The sequence below is a fragment of the Clinocottus analis genome, unplaced genomic scaffold (assembly GCF_023055335.1).
Source record: "Clinocottus analis isolate CAN_PGR_092001 unplaced genomic scaffold, fCliAna1.0.p SCAF_25, whole genome shotgun sequence".
NCBI classification, from domain to species: Eukaryota; Metazoa; Chordata; class Actinopteri; order Perciformes; family Cottidae; genus Clinocottus; species Clinocottus analis.
This window is the reverse complement of record NW_027175987.1, coordinates 344713-360607: the sequence shown is the minus strand read 5'-3', so window position 1 is coordinate 360607 and position 15895 is coordinate 344713. Positions and strand designations below refer to the sequence as shown.

The 15895-nt window shown below is 47.9% G+C and overlaps 1 protein-coding gene across 1 annotated transcript in view; it reads right to left on the bottom strand.

Annotated features, from left to right (window-relative positions):
- The window catches only part of yjefn3 (YjeF N-terminal domain containing 3), a 44473-nt gene that overhangs the window by 14763 nt on the left and 13815 nt on the right, over window positions 1–15895 (bottom strand). The gene's annotated exons all lie outside the window — the stretch shown is intronic.

Here is a 15895-nt window from a genome sequence, read left to right as displayed (position 1 = left end):
GCAACACGCAGCCGTCATCTACACGGTCACGCTCGTCTTCTGCGGGACACAAACATGACACACCGTTGAGCGTTTGGATGACGAACCCAGTGACCTGCAATGCACTAAAAAGAAGGTATTGACACAGATGCGTTGCTAACATGCTGAAGAGCTTCTCACATGTCTGCTTCAGCAGCAAGTGCGGCCGCATGCAGGTTTTTAAGACGTTCCTCGGGGCGTTCGTCCGCTCATAACGAGCATTAGCGGCTTCTGGGGGGCACGGTCATGAAACTCAACACAGAACATGTGTGAGGTGAACTGTGGCCTTCACAGCCGCTGCATACAGATGACAGCTCGGCCTGTTTGGCATCCCCGAGTCACATTTCATCTGCAGCGGTCGTAGCTATTGTGTATATATTTGTTAAATTACACTAACGCTAGTCTGACTGGTAGCACTTCCAAAGATTAAAGAGTATCTTCCATTCATTTACCAGTGAACATTTTCATTCTGGTTATCTGTAACTTACAACGAGTCATTTGAGTATTACTCATAATATTTCTAATTTAATCTTCCCGCACGTTGGTTCGCAGCTGATTGTCCCTCTGCTTCCTCTGGTTGCTGTCAGCAGGGTGACAGTGTGACTAATGCTGCTTTGTTGGAGCCTGCTGATGCTGCTTTTAGCATGGAGGTGTGTGTGTGTGTGTGCGTGCGTGTGTGTCACTCTGAGAGGTGAAAGAGGTGCTACACACAAACCCTCGCATTGCATAATAAACTGATTACACGTCTCACACAGCGGTACCGAGCCATGAGGTGATGGGCTTGTCCCGTAATATGTGGACTGATAATTCAGAATTAAACACGACACCCCTTTAATTCAATGAGAGCTCATATCTGTAATTCAATGTAAAGCTTCAGTGGAGAGGAAACGAGTCTTCTTTTTGGGGTATTTCTATTTTCATCATCATCATATTTATCTTCATCATCATCATCATCATTCTGTTGTATTTGTTTTGTCGCTGTTTCAAAAGAAAAGCGTCAGCTGTTTGCTTGACATTTCATCTTAAATGTCTTGTGCGTGACAGAAACAGAAAGTAGCTTGTGCAGCCGCCGTGTGTGTGTGTGTGTGTGTGTGTGTGTGTGTGTGTGTGTGTGTGTGTGTGTGTGTGTGTGTGTCAGAGCAGTGGAGAGAAGAACAACAGGTTGAATGGAAATCATCATGAAAGTCTTGTCCGAATGTGATCCCTTTCACTCTACAGACACCTGGTGGTCGTCCTCGGTACTGCAGCCGCTCGTTGAGAAAAACTTTCAAAAGAAGACGAGACTGAACAAATAGCTGAGTGTGTGTGTGTGTGTGTGTCCTCGATTGATCGTGATTGATCAGACTGTCGCAGTCCAACGAGAGCAGATGAGAGGGATCGATGCACAACATCAATGTTTAGTTCATAAATAGCACTAAAATCTTTACCGCTTCAAAGAGATCAAGAGCTCTTTGCGCGTGTGTGTGTGTGTGTGTGTGTGTGTGTGTGTGTGTGTGTGTGTGTGTGTGTAAGTGATTTTCACACTGTGTTTTCACAAAGCCATGATGTGTTGACAAAGCCAGACACTGACATGTACAATACAACGGATTCATAATATCACATTTGCATACAGATAAATGGAAGTGTAAATAGAAGAATATCAGTCTCTCGTGTAATAATAATAATTCTGTTATTATGCTTCTGTCTCTCGATAGTTATTCAGCTCCAATTTCCAGGAAAAATGATGTGCTCAGTTTATGCTGAACAATTACAGTGAAGGGCTGCATCTGAATCTCTGAGTTACCCTTTGTCATCGAGTGTGTGCATGTGTGTGTGAGTGTGTGAGTGTGTGTGTAACAACAAAATTATAAAAGCAAAAGTGCACACATGCATTAATTCCCGGTCTCTATTCTCTAAGGTGACAGTGTAATTCATGCTAAACCTGCGTGTGTTCCTTTTCGGTTCTTTTAATACGTATAGCAGTGTGTGTCTGTGTGTCTGTGTGTGTGTGTGTGTGTTTGTGTGTTTCAGCAAGCCAGTGTATATCCAAGTGGGGTTTCTGGCATTTACCTGAGCCAGTGGAGCAGCAGCAGCTGTCACCCACGGCTCACCTCGGGGATGTTTCCTGAGTCACTGTGACAAGTTGATCTTTGGAAAGTTCAGCTCGGTCCACAGGGTTCGCTCCGAGCTCCGAGCTCCTCGCGCTTTTAATTGAGTCAAATTGATTTTACACTGGGACGGCCTTTTTTTTTAAAAAAAACCTTTTGGTGTTGCCATTAAAACAGAGAATGGAAATCCAATTAGTCTAAAAAAAAAAAAAAATGCTGTGTTGTTATGGGCCGGCTGTAAAACGCTGAGTTCCAGCACTGCTGCTCTCTGGCTGACTATTGATCCTCAACATCCCCGACAGAGCAAAGTGGCCGTGGGTGTTCAGCTCAGCTGCTGGTGTTGGCCGAGAGGCTCCACCACAAGGGAGCAGCACGCGGCGCTCAGAGCACACTCAACACACAGATGGCTGTTTCACGCCACACACTGGGGTGTGCTTTTTTTTTTCTCCTTCTCTTCCTCCAACCACATATCAAAAACACGTCTTCACCTAAAGCTGATTAGCTTTAGCATTTAGCCAGGACGGAGCTGAGAGCTTCTACACCAAACTGCTCCCAGAAGGAAAGCAGGTGCGCAGAGACAACTCTTCCCTTGACTTGTGAGTGTGTGTGTGTGCGTGTGTGTGTGTGTGTGTGTATAGGGGTAGCTAAAGAAAAAAACAATGTCTTATGAGCATTAACTTGTGTTGCACCTGCGGCCACAGCTGTGCAGCAGCCAGCAGCCTCCCACTCAGGGCGTGTGTGTGTCTGTGTGTGTGTGTGTGTGTGTGTGTGTGTGTGTCTGTGCGTAGGGTTTGATTTCCCCCGTGCTCCATGCGACGTGCTCCTGCCGTGCGTTACCTTCATTTCATTGCACCGCTGCTCAACTGTGATCATAACCTGCTTAATGAGTCTGTTTACCTTACAGGAGAGGAGATGAAACTGTAACGGGCCCTGAAGGGAGATGAGAGCGCTGCAGTTAGCAGAGCGATGGAGGCCATAGCAGAGGGGGTTTTTTGTCATTTAAATAATAGATAGAGGTCATAAAAATGATTACAATGCAAATGTGAACAGGTGAATAAATCACGCGCGGATGGAAATGCGACGTCACCCTTCCTCATCAGCTCATGTCGTATGCAGACCATGTAGCCACGCCTCGAATATGAAAACAACGCGTGAAGCTGGATAACGCCACACACAGCGCTGCCACGTCCCCCGTGTCAGTAAAGTAGCACACACACGTGCTAAATTTACCCTCTAACGGCAGCCGACAAAGCCCCGGTGAACAACGTGTTCCTGTATATATAGTCTGCAGCTGTGAAGCATCCTCGTGTCAGATGAGCGATGAGCTCTCCGCTAACATCGGAAGCCAGGTTTTTCCGCCCCCTCCCTCTCAATTTGCCTCATTTCCACCTTTTGCAGCTCGATCTGCTCCCGCGATGAAGAGGGCGATGCAAATAAATGGAAGTGAAATATCACACTTCTTTCTCAACCTCCCATTGTACACTTGTATGATGTGCTGTGATCAGAGGAGCTCTATATAGCAATGTTAAGCTATATATAAACATATATAATGTGGTGTTTTTTGTTTAAAATATCAATGAACTCTCCACAAATACGATTAAAGAGGATATCGCAAAAACCTCCTCCCTGCAAAATGATCCAGGAAAAGTGGGGGAAACCCTCCTATCTGCACTTTGTGTGTGTGTTTGTGTGTGTTTTTGCATTGGGTATCCTTAACAAATAGCATTCTGCAAGAAAACACCACGTTTTTTTGAGTGATCCCAAAGAAAGTGCATCTTTTTACATTGGATGTTTGCCCTTCAGCCATCGATGTGATCATAAATATATAAGAAAACCCACCTAACAACTCTCACATGCACAATTCCCCCGATCCAAACTTCCTTCCTGTCAGTAACGCATTATAATCTTCTTTGCATGGACTTTAACGCCAATTTTGCCGCGTCTGCGCTCCTTTAGAGACGCATCATATGAAAGTGGGACACTGGAGCACGCCCAAGCTGTGCGCTCAAAGTCCGTAGAAGTCGCACATATTTTCCGGCTGCGGACATGGACGGATGAAGACATTTCGTCACGCGGATCAGACCTGAACCCCTCGAGGAATCGAGGAATCGTGGGTGCGGGGGAGAATACACTGGCGTGATGAAGCCGTCCCCGCTCACAGCGGGCCGTGTGTGCCAGAGTATTCAAGAGCAGGTCATAATCAGTCAAACTTCTTCCTTGGAGAGGACAGAGGGCATGAAAGCAGTGTGCAGAAGAGCCTCTCCTCTCTCCCAGCATCTGTCTAACACCCAATGCTACTTCAGGCCTTTTAAACATAAATGAAGTGCTGCATCAAAGGACACGTTGATATGTTGACATGTTTCATGTCTGTTTTCCGGCCCCTCTGCGCTAATCGGTGACATTTACATCATCATTAACATCTATTCTGTTGCCGTCTGTCCCGTTTGATGGAACACGGTGATGAGTCAGCCTGAACACGGGGCAGGGGAAGCTTTTGTGTTTTCTACAAGTGCCGCTCGAGTGGATCGGTAATCATTGCTGAGTATGTTGGGGCCTCTCACTGGAATACATCCCTCGGCGCACAGAGATTGGTGTGTTTTAACATTTTTGATGCAATATCTGTAGAAAAACCTCTAAATTGAATGTAGGAAAAACAATGTGTCAGTGCGGAGTACAGTTTTAACTCTTACCTGCACAGGTATCACCTATTATCCATCAATCCACACTATGGAGTGCATGCTATATGCTACAGTATACAGGAGAATCACCTCACAGCTCCTTAACCGTCAAAATGGCGGCGAAAGACAACCAAAACAGGCTCATACTCATCTGGTGTCATGTCTTACTTTAAAGGATAATAACTTATGATGCTGCGGTTCAAAATGAGGCCGAACGTTTTCACGGGTGTCAGTTTTTAAAGCCACAACAAAAGCAAAAATGTCGCGTGCAACAAATAGTTTCTTAGTGTTGTGGCACAAGGACGAGAAGAGGCGTCGATTTGGAGTTGCAAGCCAGCGGGAAGTGTTTTAATGAGCACAAGGCAACGTTCAACAAGTCCAATGTATCAGAACGTTCAGCGTATCCTGGATCACTTCCCACCAATCACACCAGTCGGTTGCAACACAAACAAAACCCATTCGGCTGTCCATGTGTGGCGTGTTGTGTTGGTGTGACCTTCAGGGCTCAGTTTACACGGGAACTTTGCGTCACTTCGGTCGGGTCAAGACAACCTTTTTTATCAGAATACATGACTCATGTACGGGGGAGATGCGCGGACTCGACCCAAGTGTTCACGACGCAGTCCTTCTTCTTTCTGCGAATTGCCGATTTCCTAACTTCTAGGAACTAAATGGAGACGTTACATAATCCTGCGGTTTCCAAGCGTCGGGTGTTCAAACTATGTTACTTTTGAGCCGAGCCGACTAATGGAAATGTCTTCCGCTGTTGATCTCGAGCGGCCGGCGAAGAGGAGCGAGGGAAGAGCAGTAAAATGTCGGTTTTATAACCGTCAATAAAATGCTTTTTTTTTTTGTTACTCACTGCACTTGAACATGGACCCATAAACCAGCAAAGGAAATATTACGTTGCCGGGTCCGCTGGTATGCAAGACCAGCTGCAGACCGACTTCATGACCTTCATCGATGTTATTATCGATCAGTGAAAGTCTAATATGTTGAATTTGTAGCTTGACTTGTTGATCAGGCACGGCGTCGCTGAGTGATGAGTCACTCCCGACATCAAGAGAAGCTCCTCTTTCTGTTAGTTTTTCCTATTGTGAGACAAAGTCCCCCACAGCGCCTTTATATCAAAGCAGTGGGCGTCCTCTTTTCACCGTGTTTTAATTCTGGGAACGTTCATTGTGTCTTTTCATGCTCTCCAGAACAAGTGAACAGCTGTTGTGTCGACAGCTGCTGAGCTCGTACAGGTTTATAAAGTCTTGCTGTATGGATAACTGGACTGAAACCATTAAATAAATCCACGAGATGGAAGGAATGACCTTCCTTCTGACACTGAGAAAGGACATATACATAGCTAAATAGACTAAATGGACCAAATATTTGTCAAAATAAGGAAATTAGATCGAGTGACAAGGTGTTGAAGTGTTGCATGAATGTTGTTTTTTTATTATTTTTACTCATTTACCTTTCTTTTCTTTCCTTTTGACCAGATGCGTGGTTCATTTCTTCTATTCTGTCTGACTTTTGAAGGTTGTATTGTTTGTTAAACTGTAAAAATACCTAAATAAAGTATAAAAAATAAAGTGTATATATATGAATAACTGTCCAGAAGGGATGGATACAACATATGCCTTTTTTAATTTTATCATTTATCTGTGAGTCTATTGTACAATAGACGTGTGCAGTTGAGTGTAAACTGTAAAACAAACTTTTTTAAAGAAAAGTAAGTAAAAGTAATAAATAAAAACAGGATCTCTCGTTCACTTTTTGACCTGCATCTCATCCTGTGGTCCTCAAACGCGGCTCCAGAGACCCTGAACTATTCCCTCTGTCTCCTCCGTTCTCCTCCTTAATGCTTTCTCTACACTCCTCCGTCCTTTGATCGCCAACTTTTTCTGATCTCGTTTCACCGCTCACCTCGGCTAACTCTTTTTCCATTTCCTTTCCCCACCTCGCTCCGACGCCGCTCTCGCCCTCCCGTCTCGCCGCCGCCCTCCGTCTCTCGCCATCAACGCCGGCTCCGATGAAGGTTTTTTCTCAATTCGCTCGACGGCAGGGTGAGTGACGGCAGGGTGAGTGACGGGGTGACAGCGAGACACTCGCAGGGAAAAAGGAGGAAAACGGAGGCTGAGTGAAATGACTTAACTCGGGTTGATTTCATCTGTTGTTGTGTGTTTTGCTTCATCTTGACTTAGAGATTTTTAAGGGAAAGGCGTTTAGAAGAAAGCTGCAGAAGGTGAACGTTGCTTCGTACCACTATCACACTGCTGTGGATCTATTATTAGGCCTCACTTTCATCCGTGCCCTGGAGATAATCTCATTACGGACACTCAGCCTTGTTCCAGCTAAGAGCTTTTGGTCATCATTTTGGCCTCGTGCTGATAGACGGCCCTGCTTACGGCCCACAGGGGACGCAGCTCGCACTATGTTGCGTCATGATATCTCCCCCATCATCCATTAGGAGACAGTCAGTCTGCTCTCCCAGGTGTACGTGTGCAACTCATTTCATATACGTGTCATCTCAGGACATCTTTCATCATCAAACACGACTCCCGGCGTGCGCCTCCAGGAAGTCCTGCAGCCTCCAGCTGAGAGGCGATGTAAAGAGGGAAAAGGGAGGAGGCAACGCGAGAGATGCAGAATGCTTTAACTCGTAATGAAGTTTAGAGAACGGAGAGCGATTTCTGTAAAGTACAAATGAGAATAACATGTCAAACGACGACGAGCGGAGGGCGACACAACGGATCGTTTTCCATAATGCGGTACCTCGAGCAGAGCAACAACAGAGGATCACGTTGTCGCACAAACACACATATCGCGGCTGAGCTTCAGGGTTGCACACATGCAATATTCTAACTTTCTTCCACCTCTCAAAATGTGCAACTTTCCCATACGACTCCCCTTTTTCAGCACTCATCACTCGCCTATTTACCACTGTTATTCAACACTGTGATACCTTTCTTGTAGATACTACCACCTTTTTGTACATAGTGTCTTCACATTTTGTGTGTTTTTATTTCCAAAACTGTTGACTCAGAGAGCCCTGCACAAAATAATCCAATGTGTCAGGACTGTTAGGCACAAATGACAAAATAAAAACCTTGATAATCGGACGTTTTCCAACGGAAAGCATTTGTTTATGGTCTTTCATTCAAGATCTTCTTAATAACCCACATAGTCAGCTATGACAACCTTCCTTGTGATCGCCTCAAATGACATGAATCCATCATCCATGTTCTACGATCCTGCGTCACGCCAGCGAGCCCGATGCGAAGCCGCGGCGTCTCCTCTTTTGACCTCGATGGTGTTTGTGGAGCGCTGGAAGCGTCGAGATACGTACTGCGTTGCCCTTCTGCTCCATTCGGTGACGGGCGGGAGGATCAGGTGGTGGGGGAGTCTCTCATAAACAGCCTCAGCTGGCAGAGGAGGAGCTGGCCTTGAGCCTCCATATGGTCCCGGTCTGACTGCCCGGCGTGAGCCCTGCATGCTGCTCAATCCTGATCAAATCAGGAGGGCATGATTCACTTTGCTTCAAGTCTCCTTTGGCAATCGTGTGTGTGTGTGTGTGTGTGTGTGTGTGTGTGTGTGTGTGTGTGTGTGTGTGCGAAGCACATCCATAAGACTCTCAACAGAAGCATCATTCTTTCAAATCAGCCTTAATCCGTTTAGCCGTCTGCACGTGTTCCTCATATCCGGTACGACGAGACAGACATTCTTTAGACAATCCCAATGAGCGGCTCCGGCGTTGTGCTTTCATAACTCATTTCTAAATACCCCCCCCCTCCTCCAGCCCCTCCACCTTCTCCCTACACCTCCATCCGCCAGCTTCCACCATGCACCAGCGGGGGAAAACAGGAACATTGGATCACATTTCGGCCTCAGGAGGTGTCGGTGGTGTGCTCTCCTCCGCCGTTATATTGGGTGTTCTCGTGAGCTAAAAATGTCCGTCCACAGGAAGGTCCACTTATCCCTGCTGCATAAGTATCACCCACACGCAGATGCACAAAACATCGCCCCTCCCCCCACCTCCTCCCCTTGGTGTTCTTGATCCTTCCACCCAGTCATCCAGAATATCCATTTATAACCTCGGCCTCTGCTTTAAATCCCGGATCCTTCCGTTTGAGGCCGGGGGGGCTTCCAGCGGCCGCTAAATGCGAGCCGTGCGTTGTCACATCCGATCCCTTTTCTCCACGGAGCCGGGGTCTTGTCCTCCGCGGTACTGGAGGCAGAGCAGAGCGGCTAATGCAATACAGAAAGGCCGCCGGCCCGGACATGTCAGAGCGGTGACCTATCTGTGTCACTAAGTGAGCTGAAGTTTAATAACAACAATATATCGGTTGCTTTGTGCTTCAGGAGAGACAGAAAGAGTTGGATGTATTTGAATCGGTCTTTTCTACAGACCGTATATATATATATATATATACATATATAGATGTAAATATAGATCCACATTATAGCCGAGACTCCCTGCGTTCACACACAGCATCAACAAATGTCCACATCTGTCTCCAGACTACTCGTGACGCTCGTCTTTCATATCGATATAAAAATCCCCCGTCGTTCCTCGCAGCAGCAGCTGATGGTTCGTCGACCTCGTTTCTCCCCATGTTGCCCCTCATGGACGGCCCCGGTGCCATAGCAACAACGCCTCAAAGTCTCATGAAGCTAAAGAAGAAGGAAGAATAATGTTATAATCCCGTATGTGTCCACACGGTCACTGATTATATTCATGAAAAAGCAAAAAGGCCGGTTTGGATTCGTTTAGTAAAAGCATCAATCGGCAATGTCGATATCAAGCTGTTAAGTCAAAGATATCATATTTCATTTCTCCGTATGGTGCAGCACCGAGACGTTAAAACATTTCCAGCTGTCATGCAAGCAAAAGCTAAACCGTCACTCAACGCTCGTCGTCAGTTTTTCGGTGGAAAATGGCGGACTGGAGCCGACTGAGACGGCGAGCGGGACCCGTCACTTCGCTGCCGAGTCGACAGGGGAGTATTTATCCAATCATCATCTCCCGCATTGAACCCACGATGACAATTATGTATTCAATAATGTCGCGCACGCAGGCCGTCGGGGGTCCGTCGAAGGCCAAAGTTGCCACCTCTCATTCTTGCCGCCATTTTACTCTCATTTTCTCCGGGCCACCCGTCGGCATGAACAACGTCTCAGGACGCGACGGGACGCCCGACACGTCGACCGCCGACGCCGGAGCAGAATTGCTCGAATGAACTTAAAAGAAAATGATTGAAAGACAGAAAGGTGAAGTATGTATGATAGCCGGGTCGCTGACTGGCGCCAAGCAGAAGTCATCATGAGGCCTGGCTGCTCAAACGAACCGCCCGAGTGCTCACAGCTTTGTCTTCTAGCGGCGGTATCCACAGCCATGGCGGGCGCTCACTTACTCACACTAACGGTGGAACAGTGGGTCTTAAACTCGTGCAACACTGATATGGGAGAAGAAACCCCCTCCCTTTATCGCTCTGTGGAGATGTGATGAAAGTGAGAATTGATCAAAACCCGAGAGGAGAGCGGTCTGGACTATTTAGGGCAATACAAGGGAAACAAGGATCGACGGGGACGGTGGGGCGGCGGCGGCAGACGAGAGGGACAGAGGAGGAGAAAGCGACCGGGCGTAATTAGAAGCGCTGCCACCGGCGACGCTGAGACACACAAAGGCACAAAGTCAGACTAATAAAGCCCTGCCACGAAGACGACAAGCTCCCCACTGCCCCTCTCTCGCTGATTAAATGTGTTTCTCCCCGGCTGTAGACTGTAAGACCACCTCGCAGCGTGAGATAGTGGGGAATTAGCGTCAGCGACCTCTCAGTATGAGGCTCTAACGCTGACTGGGAGATGATAGCGCCACCGAGAAGAGGCTGGAAATGAACAACACCGTGGTTGTTGTTGTTTTTTTTCTCCTGTCGGCGGCTTTTACACCCATTTGGCTCCGGATGCCACGGTTGGTTAGTTACATGACAGTGCAACAGAGTGTCGGGGGGATATATCGGACATGTGGTGGAGGAAAAGGATGTAGCAACAAATAAAGGACACAGAATAGATATACAGTTTCTAACGTGCGTTTAAAATAACACATCGCTGCATAAAGACACTCTGTGGTTCGTCAATGAAACTCAGAACACAGAAAGGGAGTCGTGACCAAACTGCGTATTACCAAAAATATCAAATATTGGCCCGCGGGCAAAGCGTTGTGACGGGTGGGCTTCAAAGCTTCAGTGAGAAATAATCAATATTATTCTCAGCTTGCGTGCCGGGAAAGCGAAATGGAGGACGTGAACCTTTCTTTATCTTGACGTCAGTCAGCGGGAGAAAGACTCCTCAGTCAGATATACAGATGTCAGAAAAGAAACTTCTCCCGTGAAAGGACTTAATCATTGTTTTTATTGGGAGCCCCTATTGTTATTAAATCATATCAGGAAGAGAGAGCTTCAAAGATACCACACAAAATGGTTAGAAGGGATGTATTCTGGTAATTCTTAGTAAGGATTACGACTTTGAGTCATAAAGGTTTATAATCTGTTTTGCTGTAGCTAATGGGGATCCTAATAATCTCTTTAATATGGCCTCATACACACACACACACACATACATACACACAAAGATGTTTTGCACAGCGACTTGACAGCACAATTGTTCAGAGAGGGAAATCATTTTTTTATGACGACACCACTGTTGTATCATAAACATATTAATGTGATCAACGTGTTTTATAGTATTAAGGGATCAGCTGACATGTTGTCACGTGAAAGGAGTCGCTTGTCGTGCATGAAGCCATCAGTTTCCCCTCAGCTCTGTAGCATTTTAGCATCTTTCAGCTGTTTCTTTTTGGCAGCACGCAGGTGCTGTTAGCGCAGCAGAAAGCTGCAGCACCGACCGCCGTCTGATGGGAAGTGAGCGAGGAGCCGGTGAACACAGCGGAGCATTCAGCAGCTGAAGAGACAGATATTTCCCTCAGGAGTTGGGCCTTACTGAAAAGTGACTATCGGCCAGAAACCAGACCGCCCCAAATGAATGCTAATGGTGCTTCCTGCTGCATGCCTTAGCTTCAAGTAGCAAACAAAAGCTAAAAGGAAAACAGACATCGCAGGTTTAAGAACAGACACAAAAAAAAACGCATCCGAAGCCGCGACCGGCTGTTCAGATCAGCAGCGAGACGTCATAAGTAGCCGGATTCAGTGGAGGTAGTGAGTTAGAGTTTGACGTTCAGGACTGCAGGTTGTAGTTAAGCTGTCTACAGCGTCTATCTCTCCTGAAGCCAGGCGGGAATAGAGAGCTCTGCGATGTCATGAACCCGTCTCCTGCATCCCTCCCTCTCTGCCCTCAGCTGGGCCGGTTCAGCTGTCGACCAAAGGATGCAATAAGGGCCCACAAGGGGTCTCATGTCATTCTGTCAACATGTCAGTGTTGGCTGATTAGTGCTTGCATTGTAACCCCCCCCCCCCTCCCCTTCCTCACCTCATGTCCTCCCCCATGCCCTACCTACACAAGTGACATCTGTCGTAATTCTCCAGAGGCGCGCGCCATCAGCGCCTCAAAAAAAAAGTGGCTTCATAGAAGTTCAGCGAGGTCGTTTCATTCATTTCTTTTTTTTCCCCCAGCAAGTGTCCCCATTCCTGCAGGAGAGCACAGGGGCCTCGTCTCTGCTCGTCTCCGCTGGATACAAAAGACTAATCTGCATCCTGCGCCCACTTTTTACGGCTCTATTTTGTAGCGTTGCCAGTAAAAAGGAAAGACAACGAAAAACACCTCAAGGCGAAAAACAGGCAGGACAAAGGAAGAAAATGATGCTTGTGCCGCTGCCGAGAACTCTCCGACGCTTTCTTTTGAACCTCCGCATATATTACATTTCTGTCTTTCTGCCTAATCATCCTGCGTGTGAGTGTGTGTGTCTGAGTGTGTGCGTCTGAGTGTATTGGCCATATGTGAATGTGTGTGATCCCGTCTCTCTTGGCACGTTTCTCTTTCTCCTCTCTGCAAACTACGGAGACTGTTTCGTAAGGGAAAAGGCAGGTGGGTCAACTGAAAGGCAATTAGATGCAGACACACACACACACACACACACACACACACACACGCAGCACACGGACGGCCACGAGCATACCAATGAGAGCCTACGGACTCAAACCCACGACGCCGCCGTCTCTCAGCGTCGCACGCCCTCATGTCGAGCCAGAAGCCTCGACACAAAGCCAGGTTTTGTTTCTGACAACACCTGCACACACAAACGCACACATTCTCATACACACGCACGCACACAAACACACACACAGGCTGTGTATTATTGATGAGCACAGCAGTAGGGGGAAACCATGAGAGGGACCAGAGAGCCATCACATGGAAACTGGCATTCGGCCGACCTTTCGCAAGCTACGTTGGCGTGTGTATGCATGCATATACCTCTGTGTATGTGTGTGTGTGTGTGTGTGTGTGTGTTTACGCTGCTTGGGTGTAGCAGGTGGTGGGCAGAAATGTGCAAGAGGCGCCAAGAGGCCAAAGGTGATGGCAGAGATGACGACAAGAGAGTTCTCCTGAGATGCTTCGGATACAAAACAATGATGATGAGAGAGTTGGAAAAACAAGGCGGAGGAGGAAGAGGAGGAGGAGGAGGAGGAAGAGCGAGAGAGGCGCGAGAGAGGTCCACCCCGGCGAGCTTTCTCTCGTGAGAGCCGAGCTGCTAGTTGTTACGATAAACGCGGACGCGACGGGGACTCCCGGCCCGTTAAATGTCAAAGCCTAAACTCCACACTGCGAAGAGGAGACTGATGCGATTAAATCACGCGAACATGAGAGGGGGGAAAAAAAAAAAAGGCTTTTTGCAGTCAAGTGCCGTTATCCACAAGCAATTATCCCCAATGGCACGCCCGTTAAACCGACGACACACTCCTGCTACGCGTGCAGCAGCCTCCTGACTTCAGACACCGACACAACCTTCAAACTCTCCAGACTCGCCGCCCCCCCCCCCCCCCCCCCCGAGGCGCCGGGCCCTTTTCCTTGACAGACGAGTCGTGTCTGTTAAAGGTCCGCGCGTGCGGCTGTGACCTCCGGCTACCGGCGGCTTTTGCGGCGGCGCTAGCTCCGCCGTAATGTATGCACAAGTGGCATTTCCCATACATTAGGAGCAGAATGTCACACAAGCTGTGCAGCCCGGGGAGCCTGGGAAAGGAGGGGGTTAGTGGACGAGGATGGTTGGGTTCCTCTGTGTGTGTGTGTCTGCGTCATGTGACGCTTGTGTGCGTAGGTGTGTGTGGGGGAGCGTAGAGTCAATCCTGCTCACCTCTAAAATGATTAGGAGGTGAAAGAGCAACAGCAGCAGGAGGAGAAGGAGGTGCTGGTGTGTGAGATTGACACCGCGGAGGTGTGATGTGGAGGATGGGCCGTCACGCAAAGCCTGCTTCTGTCACTGCCTCACACACACACACACACACACACACACACACACAAATATTAATCGTGTCAGTACAGCCAACTGGCAGCTATTAGACACACTTTCAGCCATTAGTTTATATTCATAAATTGGCATTCCCGTCACTGCGGCGTGAAAAAAAAAAAAAAAAGACGAAGACTGTGAACAACGCGGTCGCTCTTACTGCCGTTAATTTGCTATGCAGTAACCTTTTCATACCTTAATTATATTATAGGACTTACATAAGATAAATATAGCACAGCCCCACCAGCAAAGACCTTCATCTCCTGCAGACTGGTCACGGCAATTATGCACAAGTCTCAAGCCACTGACCCTTCCGGTGGTGTTAAGATGTCAGTGTTTGTGATGTTCGTATGCGTAACTGAAGCGTCGGCCATTATTAAATCTGCTCAACGCCGGCCAAGCTCATTACTCCGACCTTCAATGTGCCGTGGAGGGAAATTTAATTGACAGGGGGAACTTAATTTAACCGCTACGGCAATTATTTGTATTTTTTTTTAACCATCTCTTTCCTCTCGTCCGTTCTCATACTCTGTATGTATTCATTCATATACACGTGTTAGCTACTTTCACTCTTTACACTCTGAAGGTAGATATCTGAAAAGTAGAGTTGCATAATGAAATGTTCCTGCCAAACAAAGAAATAGTTTGTTGATGAATCCTTCACAAAGCACAAAGATAATTCTGCATTCACCCACCAGCTGAATGACAACACAGTGCAGCAGGTGTGGCAACAGACACAGATGCTCCGCTCAGTGTGGGTGCTGTTCATTCAACAATGAAAAAAATAAGTGGACATCAAAGCGTCCTACACTTGGAACAGCTGATGAACCCAGCTGGGTTCCTTACAGCTCCTGCCAGATTTGGTGCCGATCCCTCTGGACCAAACCAAGGCGAGTGGCGAACCGCAAAGGAGCCGAGGAGATTTCCTTTACTCAAAACGGTGGAAACAAAAGTGAAGCGCTGAAGAATCCTACGAGTGAGCCAAGCAGAACTCAACGACTCCGGATTCGGGCGCAAAAACACAGCTGGAAGTCTGCAGGCGTGCAAATCGGCGTTGGAGTGGGCGGGGAATGTATGCACGAGTGTTGATGCACGCAGTATGTAGCCTGTGTGTGTGTGTGTGTGTGTGTGTGTGTGTGTGTGCAGGCTGTTCGGGGATGACAGTCGGGCTGAAGCCGAGGGAGGAAGCCGTTACACCAACAGGAGGCGCGGTTTGGCCTTTGTGGGTGTTTGGCTCTGACCTCCCACTCGCCTCCAGCAGCTAGAACGTGGGGTGTTTACATCGTGGGGGGAAACGTCGCCTCCGCTCCGGGTCCGAGGCATGATCCTACTGAAGGGCACTGCAATCAGCCGCAGTAATCAGCCCGCTGGGTGCGATCAGTGGCTTGGCATCGCATGCTGACTCATGTTCGTCGAGTGGTCCACCCCTTCAACACAGCTGATTGAAACAGCGAGCGCCCCGTGGCGCCGAGGGAGAGCTCCGTTGGACTTGGGTCACTTCCCTGTTTGGAAGTGAGCTAAAGTGACGCTTCTCGCCCAAAGTCACAGCCTCGTGTCGTGTCGGTGTCACAAGCAGGGACGCATTCATGTCTTTGCTCTCTTCAAGCCACGAGGCAGGGAGAGGAAAGTCCCAATTTGTAACCCCAGTGCTCTGAGTAAAAGCC